Genomic DNA, 19,443 nt, shown 5'->3' with positions numbered 1-19,443 from the left:
AGGAAGACACCAAGGCTAATTTCTGTACTAGCACCCAAGTGGTGTAACGAACCTCCCCTGTTTGTACATCTGAGTCTCTCACCATCTTTAAAAGACAATTAAAGACCCACCTCTTTACTAAGTACTCAGGCTAACATGGACTTACTAACCTTCTGTAGCATCTTATTTACAATTTAGTAACTTAAAAAGTTAATGATCTTTTCAAGCATTATGTGTTTATATTGTTTCCTTCCACATAGCTTTTTCCCAACAAATCTAAAACTTGAATAAATGTAAAGGGCATCTACCAAAAAAAAAAGCATTTATTTCATAACAAGAATTTTATCTATGCAAAACAAGAATAGGAATGTCGGAAATATATTATTTGATGGGAATAATCAGTGGTAGGTTGATTTTATTTAATAGTAGCTCCAGTTAATCATTTTCTTCATACATTGTAAATGATCTTTTCTAACCAAGTTTTTTAAGTCTCAGAATCTTTCATATGTTCAGATTGATTTTTACTTGTCAAACATGAGCAGAATTCAAAATCATGACCCCAGCAGGATTCAAACCTGCAATCTTCTGATCCAAAGTCAGACACCTTATCCATTAGGCCACGAGGCCCCTGCATTGTGCCTTTTTTGTGTTGTTTGCATGTTAGTGGATTAATTGTGGCTAATAATGTTTTGAGCTCCAATGCTCCAATGCTCCAATAGTGTGTGTGCATAACCGTTACGATCTGTCTGCTATTAAAAATGAACGGTGTATCATGAAGAGGAATCTCAGACAGTTTCGACCATGGACTGCTAAGCAGCTGAAGTGTATGATTAAGGAAAAATTTCTTAAAATTTGACTGTTTGTGTTGATTGTGGCCAATTAATTTTTTTGCCAGGAATCCACTGACGCATATTATTTGAAGGGAATAATCGGTGGTAGGTTGATTTTATTCAATGGGAGTGTAAGTTACTGCTTATTTTTCTTCATACATAGGAAAGGATCTTAATCATCCTAGGATCCTAACCAAGTCTTGAAAGTCTCATAACCCTTGATATATTCAGTTTCTTCACTTCAAATCAAACATGGGTGGAGTTTAAAGACACAACCCTGGCAGGACTCGAACCTGCAACCTTCTGATCCGAAGTCAGACGCCTTATCCATTAGGCCACAAGGCTTCAGCACAGTCACAACTTGTGAATTGACTGCAACTGACTGAAAAATTGCCGGGAATCTATTGATGTATATTATTTGAGGGGAATAATCAGTGGTAGATTGATTTTATTTAATAGTAGCTCATTTTTCTTCATACATTGTAAAGGATCTTTTCTAACCAAGTTTTACAAGTCTTAGAATCTTTAATATGTTTACTTGTTTTTTACTCATCAAACATGAGCAGAATTGAAATCATGACCCCGGCAGGACTCGAATCTGCAATCTTCTGATCCGAAATCAGACGCCTTATTCATTAGGACACAAGGCCTTGTCTTTTGTTTTTTTTTGTTGGAATGCCAGAAATCGTTGTATATTATTTAGGGGAAATAATCAGTGGTAGGTTGATTTTATGTAATAGTAGCTCAAGTTAATGCTCATTTTTCTTCATACATTGTAAAGGATCTTTTCTAAACAAATTTTATAAGTCTTAGAATCTTTAATATATATAGCTTGTTTTTTTATTCGTCAAACATACATAGGCAGAATTCAAAACCACGTCCCTGGCAGGACTAGAACCTGCCATCTTCTGATCCGAAGTCAGACACTCTATCCATTAGGCCCAAGGCCTCTGCTTGTGCCATTTTTGTGTTGTTTCATGTTTGTGTGTCTACTGTGACCAATAATGTTTTGAGCACTTGTGAGTCTATTGGATCTGTACATGGCTGGATAATTTGTACTATAAGGTCTCAAGGATTTTAAAGACTGGAGAAGAAGAGCACGGGATAAAAAGTTGGAGGGTCTATGACATGGCATGGAACAAGTCTCGGAATAACTTATTCCTAAGGCATGGAAAAAAAACAATTTTTTTATCTGAATGTTTTATACTAATGTATTAGTACAAGAACAAGATCTTCAAACTGGCAGATACATTATCCAGTGCACCAAAAGAATACATGATGACACAAGTCAAGTTTTCCATAGTATAATGTTGTAATAAATTTAAAGAGCTTTGCAAGCTAACCAGGAGCCAAACCTACAATCTACTGACCAAATGTTAAACATTAACCTTGCCCATTAACATTGAAAGCTACATGATCTTAACCTACTAGAGTCTTGAAAGTTCTCATAACCTTTGATCTGTTTAGTAGCTTAACCCCGGCAGGACTCAAACCTGCAATCTTCTGATTCGAAGTCAGACGCCTTATCCATTAGGCCACGAGGCCTCATGGGTTTGTACATTGGTTGGTGGTAGAATGTAATTTTATTGTCTGTGTTTTATCCTAATGTATTAGTAAAGGCACAGTATAGACGTTGAAGGCTGTTTAATGTGGTTGTATGAACATGTTTGTATTGCATTTTAAATGATTAGACATTTAAAACTCAGGCTTTGCTTAGTATATCAATGTAATAAATCTTAAACAGTTCTACAAGCTAGTCAGGACATTAACCTAGGCTCTTCTGACCCACAGTCAGAAACATTATCCATTACATCACTGGCTCAATGACGTAGGTGAAACGAATCCTGAATCACTGAATGCTTGTTTTTCACCCAACCTCAAAACTGTTGGATCCCCTCACTGCTATGTTCTTTTCATTTTTCTCATTCATAACAAACAGAATTCACAGTTGCAACACCTGCAGGACTCAAACCAGCAATGTTCTGATCTGAAGTCAGACGCCTTATCCATTAGACCACGAGGTCTCAGTCACATGAAGTTAAAAAGTGTATTGGATCTGTGCATGGCTGGATAATTTACACCGTTTTTTCTTTGACAAATCACTTCACATGAGTAATTCTGTTCTTTAACTATTCAGATGTGGCCATACACCGATCAGCCATAACATTAAATTCACCTCCTTGTTTCTACACTCACTGTCCATTTCATCTGCCCCACTTACCATATAGAAGCACTTTGCAGTACTACAATTACTGACTGTAGTCCATCTGTTTCTCTGCATGCTTTGTTAGCCCCCTTTCATGCTGTTCTTCAATGGTCAGGACTCTCCCAGGACCACTACAGAGCAGGTATTATTTAGGTGGTGGATCATTCTCAGCACTGCAGTGACACTGACATAGTGGTGGTGTGTTAGTGTGTGTTGTGCTGGTATGAGTAGATCAGACACAGCAGTACTGGTGGAGTTTTTAAACACCTTACTGTCACTGCTGGACTGAGAATAGTCCACCAACCAAAAATATATCCAGCCAACAGCGCCCCGTAGGCAGCGTCCTGTGACCACTGATGAAGGTCTAGAAGATGACCGACTCAAACAGCAGCACTAGATGAGCGATTGTCTCTGACTTTACATCTACAAGGGGGACCAACTAGGTAGGAGTGTCTAATAGAGTGGACAGTAAGTGGACACGGTATTTAAAAACTCCAGCAGCACTGCTGTGTCTGATCCACTCATACCAGCACAACACACACTAACACACCACCACCATGTCATTGTCACTGCAGTGCTGAGAATCATCCACCACCTAAATAATACCTACTCTGTGGTGGTCCTGTGAGGGTCCTTACCATTGAAGAACAGGGTGAAAGCAGGCTGAAAAAAGTACGTAGAGAAACAGATGGACTACAGTCAGTAATTGTAGCACTACAAAGTGATAAGTGAAGCTGATAAAATGGAAACAAGGAGGTGGTTGTAATGTTATGGCTGATCAGTGTATTTTAGTATTTTGAACTTCTGTCCTTCGGCATAGCCCATAAAATCTCAGCTTATTCTCATGCACAGATGACCGTACACTTCCCTCAGGAATGTCATTACAGGTAGTCAGGCACATACACAGACATTTTTGGGGGCAGGTGCTCAAGCCAAAAAAAAGGGCACCCTTCGCCAAAATTATTAATAAATAAAAAAAACAGTAGAATATTTAACTTATATATTTATTTTGTTAACACAATCAATACACATCTAATCAAATAACTCAAATTATTAAATTGCATAAATAAATGAAAAACAGACAAAAACAAGGCCATATTGTGTACGCTATTTAATAACCAAACAACTGATACTGATACATCTAACCAGGTCTTGTAAGGCTCAGAATCTGTGATATGTTCAACTTTTTTGTTTTCACTTGAAGCAAACATTCTTTAGCTTCCTCACTTAAGTCAAACATGGGCAAAATTCTAAATCAAACCCTGGCAGGACTCAAACATGCAATCTTCTGATCCGAAGTCAGATGCCTTATCCATTAGGCCACGAGGCTGCCATTTTTTGTGTTTTGCGTTGTTGTTTTTTTGTCTAGGAATGTTGGAAATCCATCAACAAATGTATATTATTTGAAAGGAATAATCTGTGGTCTCAGAAACTTTATTATGTTCAGCTTGTTCACTTGTTTTTTACTTGTCAAACATGGGCAGAATTCAAAACCACAACCTCAGCAGGACTCAAACCTGCAATCTACTGATCCGAAGTCAGACACCTTATCCACTAGGCCATGGGCTGTGTGTTCATTTGTGTTTTTTTGTATGTTTGTGTGTTGATTGTGGCCAATTAATTTTTTTTGCCAGGAATCCATTGATGCATATTATTTGAAGGGAATAATCGGTGGTAGATTGATTTTATTCAATGGGAGTGTAAGTTACTGCTTATTTTTCTTCATACATAGGAAAAGGATCTTAATCTAACCAACTCTTGAAAGTCTCATAACCCTTGATATGTTCAGTTTCTTCACTTTAAACATGGGTGGAGTTTAAAGACACAACCCTGGCAAGACTTCAACCTGCATTCATTCCTCTGATCCAAAGTCAGACACCTTATCCGTTAGGCCACAAGGCCTCAGGTTGTTTCTTTTTTTTTTTGCAGTGATTGAACTCCATTATTGTATATTATTTGAGGGGAATAATCAGTGGTAGGTTGATTTTATGTAATAGTAGCTCAAGTTAATACTTATTTTTGTTCATACATTGTAAAGGACCTTTTTTTTGTGTTGTTTGCATGTTAGTGGATTAATTGTGGCTAATAATGTTTTGAGCTCCAATGCTCCATGCTCCAATAGTGTGTGTGCATAACCGTTACGATCTGTCTGCTATTAAAAATGAACGGTGTATCATGAAGAGGAATCTCAGACAGTTTCGACCATGGACTGCTAAGCAGCTGAAGTCTATGATTAAGGAAAAATTTCTTAAAATTTGACTGTTTGTGTTGATTGTGGCCAATTAATTTTTTTGCCAGGAATCCACTGACGCATATTATTTGAAGGGAATAATCGGTGGTAGGTTGATTTTATTCAATGGGAGTGTAAGTTACTGCTTATTTTTCTTCATACATAGGAAAAGATCTTAATCATCCTAGGATCCTAACCAAGTCTTGAAAGTCTCATAACCCTTGATAAATTCAGTTTCTTCACTTCAAATCAAACATGGGTGGAGTTTAAAGACACGACCCTGGCAGGACTCGAACCTACAACCTTCTGATCCGAAGTCAGACGCCTTATCCATTAGGCCACAAGGCCTCAGCGCAGTCACAACTTGTGAATTGACTGCAACTGACTGAAAAATTGCCGGGAATCTATTGATGTACATTATTTGAGGGGTAGATTGATTTTATTTAATAGCAGCTCATTTTTCTTCATACATTGTAAAGGATCTTTTCTAACCAAGTTTTACAAGTCTTAGAATCTTTAATATGTTTAGCTTGTTTACTTGTTTTTTACTCATCAAACCTGAGCAGAATTGAAATCATGACCCCAGCAGGACTCGAATCTGCAATCTTCTGATCCGAAGTCAGACGCCTTATTCATTAGGACACAAGTCCTTGTTTTTTGTTTTTTTTGTTGGAATGCCAGAAATCGTTGTATATTATTTAGGGGAAATAATCAGTGGTAGGTTGATTTTATGTAATAGTAGCTCAAGTTAATGCTCATTTTTCTTCATACATTGTAAAGGATCTTTTCTAAACAAATTTTATAAGTCTTAGAATCTTTAATATATATAGCTTGTTTTTTTATTCGTCAAACATAGGCAGAATTCAAAACCACGTCCCTGGCAGGACTAGAACCTGCCATTTTCTGATCCGAAGTCAGACGCCTTATCCATTAGGCCACAAGGCCTCTGCTTATGCCATTTTTGTGTTGTTTCATGTTTGTGTGTCTACTGTGACCAATAATGTTTTGAGCACTTGTGAGTATATTGGATCTGTACATGGCTGGATAATTTGTACTATAAGGTCTCAAGGATTTTAAAGACTGGAGAAGAAGAGCACGGGATAAAAAGTTGGAGGGTCTTTGACATGGCATGGAACAAGTCTCGGAATAACTTATTCCTAAGGCATGGAAAAAAACATTTTATCTGAATGTTTTATACTAATGTATTAGTACAAGAACAAGATCTTCAAACTGGCAGATACATTATCCAGTGCACCAAAAGAATACATGATGACACAAGTCAAGTTTTGCATAGTATAATGTTGTAATAAATTTAAAGAGCTTTGCAAGCTAACCAGGAGCCAAACCTACAATCTACTGACCAAATGTTAAACACCTTGCCCATTGGCCCCACAACATTGAAAGCCACATGATCTTAACCTACTAAAGTCTTGAAAATTCTCATAACCTTTGATCTGTTTAGTAGCTTAACCCCGGCAGAACTTGAACCTGCAATCTTCTGATTCGAAGTCAGACGCCTTATCCATTAGGCCACGAGGCCTCATGGGTTTGCACATTGGTTGGTGGTAAAATGTAATTTTATTGTCTGTGTTTTATCCTAATGTATTAGTAAAGGCACAGTATAGACGTTGAAGGCTGTTTAATGTGGTTGTATGAACATGTTTGTATTGCATTTTAAATGATTAGACATTTAAAACTCAGGCTTTGCTTAGTATATCAATGTAATAAATCTTAAACAGTTCTACAAGCTAGTCAGGACATTAACCTAGGCTCTCCTGACCCACAGTCAGAAACATTATCCATTACATCACTGGCTCAATGACGTAGGTGAAACGAATCCTGAATCACTGAATGCTTGTTTTTCACCCAACCTCAAAACTGTTGGATCCCCTCACTGCTATGTTCTTTTCATTTTTCTCATTCATAACAAACATAAGCAGAATTCACAGTTGCAACACCTGCAGGACTCAAACCAGCAATGTTCTGATCTGAATAGTCCACCAACCAAAAATATATCCAGCCAACAGCGTCCTGTGACCACTGATGATGGTTTAGAAGATGACCAACTCAAACAGCAGCAATAGATGAGCGATCGTCTCTGACTTTACATCTACAAGGTGGACCAACTAGGTAGGAGTGTCTAATAGAGTGGACAGTGAGTGGACACGGTATTTAAAAACTCCAGCAGCACTGCTGTGTCTGATCCACTCATACCAGCACAACACACACTAACACACCACCACCATTTCATTGTCACTGCAGTGCTGAGAATCATCCACCACCTGAATAATACCTACTCTGTGGTGGTCCTGTGAGGGTCCTGACCATTAAAGAACAGGGTGAAAGCAGGCTAAAAAAAGTACGTAGAGAAACAGATGGACTACAGTCAGTAATTGTAGCACTACAAAGTGGTAAGTGAAGCTGATAAAATGGAAACAAGGAGGTGGTTGTAATGTTATGGCTGATCAGTGTATTTTAGTATTTTGAACTTCTGTCCTTCGGCATAGCCCATAAAATCTCAGCTTATTCTCATGGACAGATGACCGTACACTTCCCTCAGGAATGTAATTACAGGTAGTCAGGCACGTGCACAGACATTTTTGGGGGCAGGTGCTCAAGCCAAAAAAAAGGGCACCCTTCGCCAAAATTATTAATAAATAAAAAAAACAGTAGAATATTTAACTTATATATTTATTTTGTTAACACAATCAATACACATCTAATCAAATAACTCAAATTATTAAATTGCATAAATAAATGAAAAACAGACAAAAACAAGGCCATATTGTGTACGCTATTTAATAACCAAACAACTGATACTGATACATCTAACCAGGTCTTGTAAGGCTCAGAATCTGTGATATGTTCAACTTTTTTGTTTTCACTTGAAGCAAACATTCTTTAGCTTCCTCACTCAAGTCAAACATGGGCAAGATTCTAAATCAAACCCTGGCAGGACTCAAACATGCAATCTTCTGATCCGAAGTCAGACACCTTATCCATTAGGCTGCCATTTTTTGTGTTTTGCAGGACTCAAACCTGAAATCTTCTGATCCGAAGTCAGACACCTTATCCACTAGGCCATGGGCTGTGTGTTTATTTGTGTTTTTTTGTATGTTTGTGTGTTGATTGTGGCCAATTAATTTTTTTTGCCAGGAATCCATTGATGCATATTATTTGAAGGGAATATTCGGTGGTAGATTGATTTTATTCAATGGGAGTGCAAGTTACTGCTTATTTTTCTTCATACATAGGAAAAGGATCTTAATCTAACCAACTCTTGAAAGTGTCATAACCCTTGATATGTTCAGTTTCTTCACTTTAAACATGGGTGGAGTTTAAAGACACAACCCTGGCAAGACTTCAACCTGCATTCCTCTGATCCAAAGTCAGACACCTTAACCGTTAGGCCACCGTTAGTTTTTATTTTTTTTATTTTTTATTTTTTTTTATTTTTTTGCATTGATTGAACTCCATTATTGTATATTATTTGAGGGGAATAATCAGTGGTAGGTTGATTTTATGTAATAGTAGCTCAAGTTAATACTTATTTTTGTTCATACATTGAAAAGGATCTTTTCCAAGTCTTGTAAGACTCCGAATCTTTGATATGTTTAGCTTCTTCATCTGTTTTTTTCACTGAAGTCAAACATGGGCAGAACTCAAAAGGCACGACCCCGGCAGGACTCGAACCTGCAATCTTCTGATCCGAAGTCAGACGCCTTATCCATTAGGCCACGAGGCCCCTGTGCTGTGCTCTCTTCTGTGTTGATTGCCTGTTTGCATGTTAATTGTGTTAATTAACACGCCTGTTTGCGTGTTAATTGTGGCTAATAACATCTTAAGCACTTGTGAGTCTATTGGATCTTTGCATGCTTTTGTGGAAGGAAACTGGAGCACCTGGTGGAAACCCATGCAGACATGGGGAGAACATGCAAACTCCACACAGAAAGGTCCCAGACCACTCCATCTGGGAATCGGATGCAGGACCTTTGCGCTGTGAGGCAACAGTGCTACCCACTGGGCTACCGTGTTGCCCTACAATGAATAGTCCAGTACATTAACCACTGAGCTATTATTGCCACAAGGCCTCAGTCCATTCACAGCTCGTGAATTGACTCATCGTATCCTGGTTTATAACCAACCGAAACACTGCCACATCACCCCTCTGCTGCGTTCTCTTTCATGGCTTTCCAGTCTGTACCATGCAACCTTTGAGTCACTAGTTTTGCTCATGTTGATCCTCCACCCAGAACTTGAGGAAGACAGGCACCAAGTCTCATTTCTGTACTAGCACCTAAGTGGCGGAATGAACTTCCCCTGTTTGTACATCTGAGTCTCTCACCATCTTTAACCCTTGTATTGTGTTAGAAAGCTGCCCACACTTTTAGTGTTAGCGGGTCAAATTTGACCCGATTTAAATCAGCCTGAAAATACTCAAAAACAATAGTTATCATCCAATTTTGTTTCTCACCTCATAGCTAACTTAGTTTGTATTTAAATCCATGTAAACGCTGTTTTCAATTTTATTTTTTTGGCTCCATTTACTTCATCTCACAATATACCACTCATTTTCAATAAAAAAACTGTTTAAATTCACTATAGTGAATTTCCTATAGTGAAGAAACAATGTAAGGATATTATCTGAGTCTAATAGACTAATATCAGAGCCCACTGAGCAAAAATCGGACGCAGGACCTTTGCGCTGTGAGGCAACAGTGCTACCCACTGGGCTACCGTGTTGCCCTACAATGAGTAGTCCAAAACATTAACCACTGAGCTATTATTGCCACAAGGCCTCAGTCCATTCACAGCTCGTGAATTGACTCATCGTATCCTGGTTTATAACCAACCGAAACACTGCCACATCACCCCTCTGCTGCGTTCTTTTTACTGGCTTCCCAGTCTGTACCATGCAACCTTTGAGTCACTATTTTTTCTCATGTTGATCCCCCACCCAGAACTTGAGGAAGACAGGCACCAAGTCTCATTTCTGTACTAGCACCCAAGTGGTGGAATGAACTTTCCGTTTTGTACATCTGAGTCTCTCACCATCTTTAAAAGACAAGGCAAGAGGAAGCATAGAGCGACACCCTGTAGTCCTAAAAAGACCACATTTCCCACAAGACACTGCCCAAGTTAGGCAAATCTATCTAACCAGCTCTTGTAAGGCTCAGAATCTGTGATATGTTCAACTTTTTTGTTTTCACTTGAGGCAAACATTCTTTAGCTTCCTCACTCAAGTCAATCATGGGTAAAATTCTAAATCATAACCCTTGATAAATTCAGTTTCTTCACTTCAAAACAAACATGGGTGGAGTTTAAAGACACGACCCTGGCAGGACTCGAACCTGCAATCTTCTGATCCGAAGTCAGATGCCTTATCCATTAGGCCACAAGGCCTCTGTTTGCTCACAGCTTGTGAATTGACTCATAGGCTTTTAACCAACCAAAACACTGTTACATCACCCCTCTGCTGTGTTCTTTTTACAGCTGGCTTTCCAGTCTGTACCATGCAACCTTTGAGTCACTAGTTTTGCTCATGTTGATCCTCCACCCAGAACTTGAGGAAGACAGGCACCAAGGCTCATTTCTGTACTAGCACCCAAGTGGTGTAACGAACCTCAATCTGAGTCTCTCACCATCTTTAAAAGACAATTAAAGACCCACCTCTTTACTAAGTACTCAGGCTAACATGGACTTACTAACCTTCTGTAGCATCTTATTTACAATTTAGTAACTTATAAAGTTAATGATCTTTTCAAGCATTATGTGTTTATATTGTTTCCTTCCACATAGCTTTTTCCCAAGAAATCTAAAACTTGAATCGGGAATCTATTGATGTATATTATTTGAGGGGAATAATCAGTGGTAGATTGATTTTATTTAATAGTAGCTCATTTTTCTTCATATATTGTAAAGGATCTTTTCTAACCAAGTTTTATAAGTCTTAGAATCTTTAATATGTTTACTTGTTTTTTACTCATCAAACATGAGCAGAATTGAAATCATGACCCCGGCAGGACTCGAATCTGCAATCTTCTGATCCGAAGTCAGACGCTTTATCCATTAGACCACGAGGTCTCAGTCACATGAAGTTAAAAAGTGTATTGGATCTGTGCATGGCTGGATAATTCACACAGCGTTTTTTCTTTGACAAATCACTTCACATGAGTAATTCTGTTCTTTAACTATTCAGATGTGGACATTAAATTCACCTCCTTGTTTCTACACTCACTGTCCATTTCATCTGCCCCACTTACCATATAGAAGCACTTTGCAGTACTACAATTACTGACTGTAGTCCATCTGTTTCTCTGCATGCTTTGTTAGCCCCCTTTCATGCTGTTCTTCAATGGTCAGGACTCTCCCAGGACCACTACAGAGCAGGTATTATTTAGGTGGTGGATCATTCTCAGCACTGCAGTGACACTGACATAGTGGTTGTGTGTTAGTGTGTGTTGTGCTGGTATGAGTGGATCAGACACAGCAGTACTGGTGGAGTTTTTAAACACCTTATTGTCACTGCTGGACTGAGAATAGTCCACCAACCAAAAATATATCCAGCCAACAGCGCCCCGTAGGCAGCGTCCTGTGACCACTGATGATGGTTTAGAAGATGACCAACTCAAACAGCAGCAATAGATGAGCGATCGTCTCTGACTTTACATCTACAAGGTGGACCAACTAGGTAGGAGTGTCTAATAGAGTGGACAGTGATTGGACATGGTATTTAAAAACTCCAGCAGCACTGCTGTGTCTGATCCACTCATACCAGCACAACACACACTAACACACCACCACCATGTCATTGTCACTGCAGTGCTGAGAATCATCCACCACCTAAATAATACCTACTCTGTGGTGGTCCTGTGAGGGTCCTGACCATTAAAGAACAGGGTGAAAGCAGGCTGAAAAAAGTACGTAGAGAAACAGATGGACTACAGTCAGTAATTGTAGCACTACAAAGTGGTAAGTGAAGCTGATAAAATGGAAACAAGGAGGTGGTTGTAATGTTATGGCTGATCAGTGTATTTTAGTATTTTGAACTTCTGTCCTTCGGCATAGCCCATAAAATCTCAGCTTATTCTCATGGACAGATGACCGTACACTTTCCACAGGAATGTCATTACAGGTAGTGGCATTTGTACTATAGTTACTTGCAGTTATTAGTGTCCTAATGAACTCCACATAACCTCACCACCACACATTTGATTGATGCTAAAATGTTCATAAAATGCATCATATTTTTTTTCCCAAGGAAATGAGAGCCCTGTTAGGAAGGAAGCAATTACCTGTTTATCACTGTATTGCTTTCTGTTTTAATGACTCAGTGTGAACACAAGCACACAGAGGTAAATATGATGGACTATTTTCAGCATTCCTAAGCCTAATTGATTCATATTTTCCTTTTAAACAACATTTGGCTGCTATTTAAACCAAATGCAGAACAGTGTGGTTTACAGTACTTTGTAATTTATTCAGAATTTATTTTATGACTGGAAGAAATTATTAAACCCAGTAACTTGCTTATGCTTTTACTGGTAACCAAAAATGACAAGAACAACGCATACACACACACACACTCACTGAAAGTAATGCATGGTCATGGCTTGAGTACATGTACCCAAACCCTGCACTACATCAAAGTGACAAAGAATGACAGTAGGAAAGATGAGCAGTTAGAGAGGAAGATAGATGCGCTGATGCATCATGCACTTATATGCCTTCCTGAGATCTAGTAGTGGCACAGTGTACCACACAGTCAGATATGCTTAATGAATGATATGTCCATATAAATTTACTGAATACTGAATTCACTTTTATTGATGTATTCAATTATGTATTAAATAAAATAAATACAACCCATTTTCTGGGACGTTAAAATTCGGTATTGATGAGGGGAGGGTGTTAGGATCCTGAAATGTGTGTGCAGGATCCAAAGTTACTGAATGCAGGGGGCAGAAGGGCAGACTCTATTAGACACTCCTACCTAGTTGGTCCACCTTGTAGATGTAAAGTCAGAGACGATCGCTCATCTATTGCTGCTGTTTGAGTTGGTCATCTTCTAGACCTTCATCAGTTGTCACAGGATGCTGCCCACGGGGGACTATTCTCAGTCCAGCAGTGACAGTGAAGTGTTTAAAAACTCTATCAGCGCTGCTGTGTCTTATCCACTCATACCAGCACAACACACACTAACACACCACCACCATGTCATTGTCACTGCAGTGCTGAGAATCATCCACCACCTAAATAATACCTGCTCTGTAGTGGTCCTCAGAGAGTCCTGACCATTGAAGAACAGCATGAAAGGGGGCTTAGAAAGTGTTTAGAAACAAGGAGGTGGTTTTAATGTTATGGCTCATTGGTGTATACACACAGTGTATCACAAAAGTGAGTACACCCCTCACATTTCTGTAAATATTTCATTATATCTTTTCATGGGACAACACTATAGAAATAAAACTTGGATATAAGTTAGAGTAGTCAGTGTACAACTTGTATAGCAGTGTAGATTTACTGTCTTCTGAAAATAACTCAACACACAGCTATTAATGTCTAAATGGCTGGCAACATAAGTGAGTACACCCCACAGTGAACATGTCCAAATTGTGCCCAAATGTGTCAATATTTTGTGTGACCACCATTATTATCCAGCACTGCCTTAACCCTCCTGGGCATGGAATTCACCAGAGCTGCACAGGTTGCTACTGGAATCCTCTTCCACTCCTCCATGATGACATCACGGAGCTGGTGGATGTTAGACACCTTGAACTCCTCCACCTTCCACTTGAGGATGCGCCACAGGTGCTCAATTGGGTTTAGTCCATCACCTTTACCTTCAGCTTCCTCAGCAAGGCAGTTGTCATCTTGGAGGTTGTGTTTGGGGTCGTTATCCTGTTGGAAAGTTTTCGAAGGGAGGGGATCATGCTCTGTTTCAGAATGTCACAGTACATGTTGGAATTTATGTTTCCCTCAATGAACTGCAGCTCCCCAGTGCCAGCAACACTCATGCAGCCCAAGACCATGATGCTACCACCACCATGCTTGACTGTAGGCAAGATACAGTTGTCTTGGTACTTCTCACCAGGGCGCCGCCACACATGCTGGACACCATCTGAGCCAAACAAGTTTTTCTTGGTCTCGTCAGACCACAGGGCATTCCAGTAATCCATGTTCTTGGACTGCTTGTTTACAGCAAACTGTTTGCTGGCTTTCTTGTGCGTCAGCTTCCTTCTGGGATGACGACCATGCAGACCGAGTTGATGCAGTGTGCGGCGTATGGTCTGAGCACTGACAGGCTGACCTCCCACGTCTTCAACCTCTGCAGCAATGCTGGCAGCACTCATGTGTCTATTTTTTAAAGCCAACCTCTGGATATGACGCCGAACACGTGGACTCAACTTCTTTGGTCGACCCTGGCGAAGCCTGTTCCGAGTGGAACCTGTCCTGGAAAACCGCTGTATGACCTTGGCCACCATGCTGTAGCTCAGTTTCAGGGTGTTAGCAATCTTCTTATAGCCCAGGCCATCTTTGTGGAGAGCAACAATTCTATTTCTCACATCCTCAGAGAGTTCTTTGCCATGAGGTGCCATGTTGAATATCCAGTGGCCAGTATGAGAGAATTGTACCCAAAACACCAAATTTAACAGCCCTGCTCCCCATTTACACCTGGGACCTTGACACATGACACCAGGGAGGGACAACGACACATTTGGGCACAATTTGGACATGTTCACTGTGGGGTGTACTCACTTATGTTGCCAGCTATTTAGACATTAATGGCTGTGTGTTGAGTTATTTTCAGAAGACAGTAAATCTACACTGCTATACAAGTTGTACACTGACTACTCTAAGTTATATCCAAGTTTTATTTTTATAGTGTTGTCCCATGAAAAGATATAATGAAATATTTACAGAAATGTGAGGGGTGTACTCACTTTTGTGATACACTGTATATAGAATACAAACTGTCATAAAGTGTACAAATGAATCTATTATATGCACAATGTCCAATTTCTAACCTACAACAAAATTAACAAGCAATAAAGATCAGAACAGCACAATTTCACGGGAAGAAAATGCACCTCCCATGTGCAATCCCATGTGTAGTGCTGTAAGGAAAATAGCTGTTCTGTAAAAGAAACTTGTGCATGTATTTTTAATCTACACATATAATTTTTTATTATATATTAATATTATCTATTCCTTTTAAACATCAAGTATTCCAAAATTATTTTTCTAAAATGAACTATATTTAAAAAATTTTCCTCATTACATTAGACCTGGGGGGTCAAACTCATTTTCACCGAGGGCCACATGTGCATTATAGTGGCCCTCAAAGGTCCGATTGTAACGTATCCTGCTGTGATTGCAGTCTGCCTTTTAAGTCTTGGACAATTTGTTGCTTTTCTTGGAGGCGAAATTCTGTGTTTTGTGTCAAAATGCCAAATTTATACTGTACTTCTTTACAACAGACACGGCCTCATAACACAGGACATGTACCGTTTTTTCTTCTTGAAGCACAAACTTGTATTTACTTTCCCATCTTTCATTAAATTACCTTCCTTCTGCTTCAGTTTTCTCTTCTTGTACATTTTGGCATTATTTGTAAATATTTCTCAACATCACTTGTTGGAAAACACTTTGCGGGTCACAAAATTGGCATGCATTGTGGAAGATGCAGTTTATGTACGATTTTACAGTGTATTTTAAGACAATCATATGTCTTTTAAGCTCTCACGGGCCACATAAAATGACGTTGTGGGCCTTGAGTTTGACACATGTGCATTAGACTAAATACAAATTCATATTCGGAATACTTGTATTTTATAAATGTCCAACTGATTATTTCATGAGCCTTATTTTAGACTATGAAGTTTGTCATACCATGTGTTAATATGAGCTGTTTGATTTTGCCATGCATTGGTTTTATTTGCCCTGCAACTAAAAGTCTGCTAAAGATAACAGGTAGAGAAGCCCTAGAGAGTCAAGTAAAAGGAAAAAATAGTGTGCTCGTTTCCATAGTAATTTTGCACCTTATTGTTTCTGCTTTATGTTATGAAAACAGCTACCAGAATCATACCCTTAATTATATGCACACTATACGGCCAAAAGTATTCGGACACCTACCATAAGCTTGTTGGACATCCTATTTCAAAAATCCTATTGCAGCTTTAACAACGGCCACTCTTACGAAAAGGCTTCTCACAAGACATTTAGTTAAAAGAATATTTGGCTGGGCACTGACGATAGTCATGAAAGCTCCAATTGAGGTTCCAGTTCAATCCAAAGCTGTTCAGTGGGGCTGAGGTCAGGGCTTTGTGCGTGTCACTGGAGTTTCTTTAAACCAAGCTTTCCTTCATGTCTTTATAGACCTTGCTTTGTGCACATGGGCATAATAATGCTGGAACAGGAAATTGCCTTCTATAATTGCTGCTGGGAAGTTGGAGTGATTTAATTCTTCTTTATCTAATTAATTTATTATACTTGTTAGCAATTATACTTTTGTCCATATAGTGTATGTCAGTACAGACTGTTTTAATATGGTAAAGGTGTTAAAATAAGCTGCCTTTCTAAGCAAATCACAATCTTCACAATCACAAACTGGGCTCTCCTTTTTTTGAGTATGGAAACGAAGTATAAGCCCAGCAATGATGTCCTTCAGCATCACAGACCTGATGTCCTTGTTATCTGTTGCTTGTTGCAGCTATGTGGTCATTAGCAAAGGTTAATGGCAAATTTAAAATGTCAACAAAACCACATTATGTCACGTGATGTGCTATATAGCATGTCAAAATAGCAGGAACACTATAGGTGGAGTGCTATTCTTAGTACAGTGGTATAAGGTTTGGAAAGGTTAGGAAAATTTGGGAAAGTGCATAAATACACCGACCAGGCATAACATTATGACACTGACAGGTAAAGTAAATAACACTGATTATCTTTTCATCACCTGTTAGTGGGTGGGATATATTAGGCAGCAAGTGAACATTTTATCCTCAGGATTTGAGCCAAATTGTGATGGTTAGATGACTGGGTCAGAGCTGCAGCTCGTGTGGGGTGTTCCCAGTCTGCAGTGGTCAGTATCTGTCAAAACAGTGGTAAACTGGCAACAGAGTCATGAGCGGCCAAGGCTCATTGATGCACGTGGGGAGTGAAGGCTGGCCCGTGTGGTCTGATCCAACAGACGAGCTACTGTAGCACCAATTACTGAAGAAGTTAATGCTGGTTCTGATCGAAAGGTGTCAGAATACACAGTGCATCTCAGTTTGTTGTGTATGGGGCAGCAAAAGGGGGACCAACACAATATTAGGAAGGTGGTCATAATGTTATGCTTGATCGGTGTATATACACATACACAGTGGATTCAGTAAGTATTTAGACTTGTTGACTTTTTACACACTATACTGCCAAGTATAGTATAATATATGTTCAATCAATCACTATTGCACATCGTTCACTTTAACTACTGGGAGTGACACCTTACATGGAAACCGGGATCCTTCTAATACTACCTCATATTTCTCATTTCTCATTTGCACATTCACACATATTTCATGCCTGTCCATATGTACGCATGAATTTCTCAGCTTTCTCACTGGACTATGCATATATGTATTCTATTTCCTAAGAAGAGCACACTGAATCTCGTTGTCCTTGTACAATGACAATTAAGGTATTTGTATTCGTACACAGATCAGGCATAACATTATAACCACCTCCTTGTTTCTACACTCACTGTCCATTTTATCAGCTCTACCTACCATATAGAAGCACTTTGTAGTTCTACAATTACCGACTGTAGTCCATCTGTTTCTCTACATACTTTTTTAGCCTGCTTTCACCCTGTTCTTCGATGGTCAGGACCTCCACAGGACCACCACAGAGTAAGTATTATTGGGTGGTGGATCATTCTCAGCACTGCAGTGACACTGACATTGTGGTAGTGTGTTAGTGTGTGTTGTGCTGGTATTAGTGGATAAGACACAGCAATGCTGATGGATTTTTTTAAACACCTCATTGTCACTGCTGGACTGAGAATAGTCCACCAACCAAAAATATCCAGCCAATAGCACCCCATGGGCAGCGTCCTGTGACCATTGATGAAGGTCTAGAAGATGACCAACTCAAACAGCAGCAATAGATGAGCGATCATCTCTGACTTTACATCTACAAGGTGGATCAACTAGTCTAATAGAGTGGACAGTGAGTGGACACGGTATTTAAAAACTCCAGCAGCGCTGCTGTGTCTGATCCACTCATACCAGCACAACACACACTAACACACCACCACCATGTCAGTGTCACTGCAGTGCTGAGAATGATCCACTACCTAAATAAGACCTGCTCTGTGGTGGTCCTGACCACTGAAGAACAGAGGCAAAGCAGGCTAAAAAGATATGTAGAAATAGATGGACTACAGTCAGTAATTGTAGAACTACAAAGTGCTTCTATATGGTAAGTGGAGCTGATAAAATGGACAGTGAGTGTAGAAACAAGGAGGTGGTTTTAATGTTATGGCTGATCAGTGTATATCTCATAATGTAAAAACATGTCCTTGGAAAATGAATTACAACTAAAATCTTTTATTCTATATAGTTTTTGTTTTGTTTTTTTGTTGTGTCTCTCTGATTGAGGTCAGTTGCATCCTGTTTCACAATTTAGTTTGGACAGGCACCTCTGGCTCTTGATTAACAATGCACTGATGGGACAAAACTTGTCATGATCATAAATGAAACCATAAATTCCAAGGAACTGTCTGTGGATTTGCATGATCAAATTGTGGCAGTTGCAAGATTAGGGCAAAGATATAAAACAAGTTTTGATTTTTTTCCAAGAGCACAGTGACAATGACCTAAAACATATAGCCAAAACAACACTGGAGTAACTTCAGGTCATGAAATGACACCTACTGTATGAAGTGACACACTGACTTTCATTTCATTGCACAGTACAGGTGAAACCCAAGATATTCCATGTCTTGTCTGCTCAACTTGATTTCATTTGTTAATATACATCCATTTCCACATTTCAGGCCTGTAATACATTCAAACAAGTTGGGGTGGGGGCAATTTAGGGCTAGTAATGAAGTAAACAGTACTAAATGATGATGTGATTCCAAACAGATAATATCAACAGGCGATTGTAATCATGATTTGGAACACAATTCATATCCATAAAAGGCTGAGTCT

At 39.2% G+C, this 19,443-nt stretch overlaps 7 non-coding genes across 7 annotated transcripts; all 7 read right to left on the bottom strand.

Moving 5' to 3' along the window:
• Nucleotides 1–533: 533 nt before the first annotated feature.
• On the bottom strand, nucleotides 534–606 carry trnaq-uug (transfer RNA glutamine (anticodon UUG)). Its single transcript has one exon. It is a non-coding gene; the product is annotated as a tRNA-Gln (tRNA).
• A 475-nt stretch (nucleotides 607–1,081) lies between these two features.
• On the bottom strand, nucleotides 1,082–1,154 carry trnar-ucg (transfer RNA arginine (anticodon UCG)). The gene has a single exon. It is a non-coding gene; the product is annotated as a tRNA-Arg (tRNA).
• Nucleotides 1,155–2,281: 1,127 nt separating this feature from the next.
• trnar-ucg (transfer RNA arginine (anticodon UCG)) lies at nucleotides 2,282–2,354 on the bottom strand. The gene has a single exon. It is a non-coding gene; the product is annotated as a tRNA-Arg (tRNA).
• Nucleotides 2,355–5,520: 3,166 nt separating this feature from the next.
• On the bottom strand, nucleotides 5,521–5,593 carry trnar-ucg (transfer RNA arginine (anticodon UCG)). The gene has a single exon. It is a non-coding gene; the product is annotated as a tRNA-Arg (tRNA).
• Nucleotides 5,594–6,712: 1,119 nt separating this feature from the next.
• On the bottom strand, nucleotides 6,713–6,785 carry trnar-ucg (transfer RNA arginine (anticodon UCG)). Its single transcript has one exon. It is a non-coding gene; the product is annotated as a tRNA-Arg (tRNA).
• A 2,132-nt stretch (nucleotides 6,786–8,917) lies between these two features.
• On the bottom strand, nucleotides 8,918–8,990 carry trnar-ucg (transfer RNA arginine (anticodon UCG)). The gene has a single exon. It is a non-coding gene; the product is annotated as a tRNA-Arg (tRNA).
• Nucleotides 8,991–10,575: 1,585 nt separating this feature from the next.
• On the bottom strand, nucleotides 10,576–10,648 carry trnar-ucg (transfer RNA arginine (anticodon UCG)). Its single transcript has one exon. It is a non-coding gene; the product is annotated as a tRNA-Arg (tRNA).
• Between the last annotated feature and the right edge of the window lie 8,795 nt (nucleotides 10,649–19,443).

The sequence above is a fragment of the Trichomycterus rosablanca genome, chromosome 17, assembly GCF_030014385.1.
Source record: "Trichomycterus rosablanca isolate fTriRos1 chromosome 17, fTriRos1.hap1, whole genome shotgun sequence".
Taxonomy (NCBI): domain Eukaryota; kingdom Metazoa; phylum Chordata; class Actinopteri; order Siluriformes; family Trichomycteridae; genus Trichomycterus; species Trichomycterus rosablanca.
Note: the sequence above shows the minus strand (reverse complement) of the source record. Positions and strands in the feature narration are given on the sequence as shown.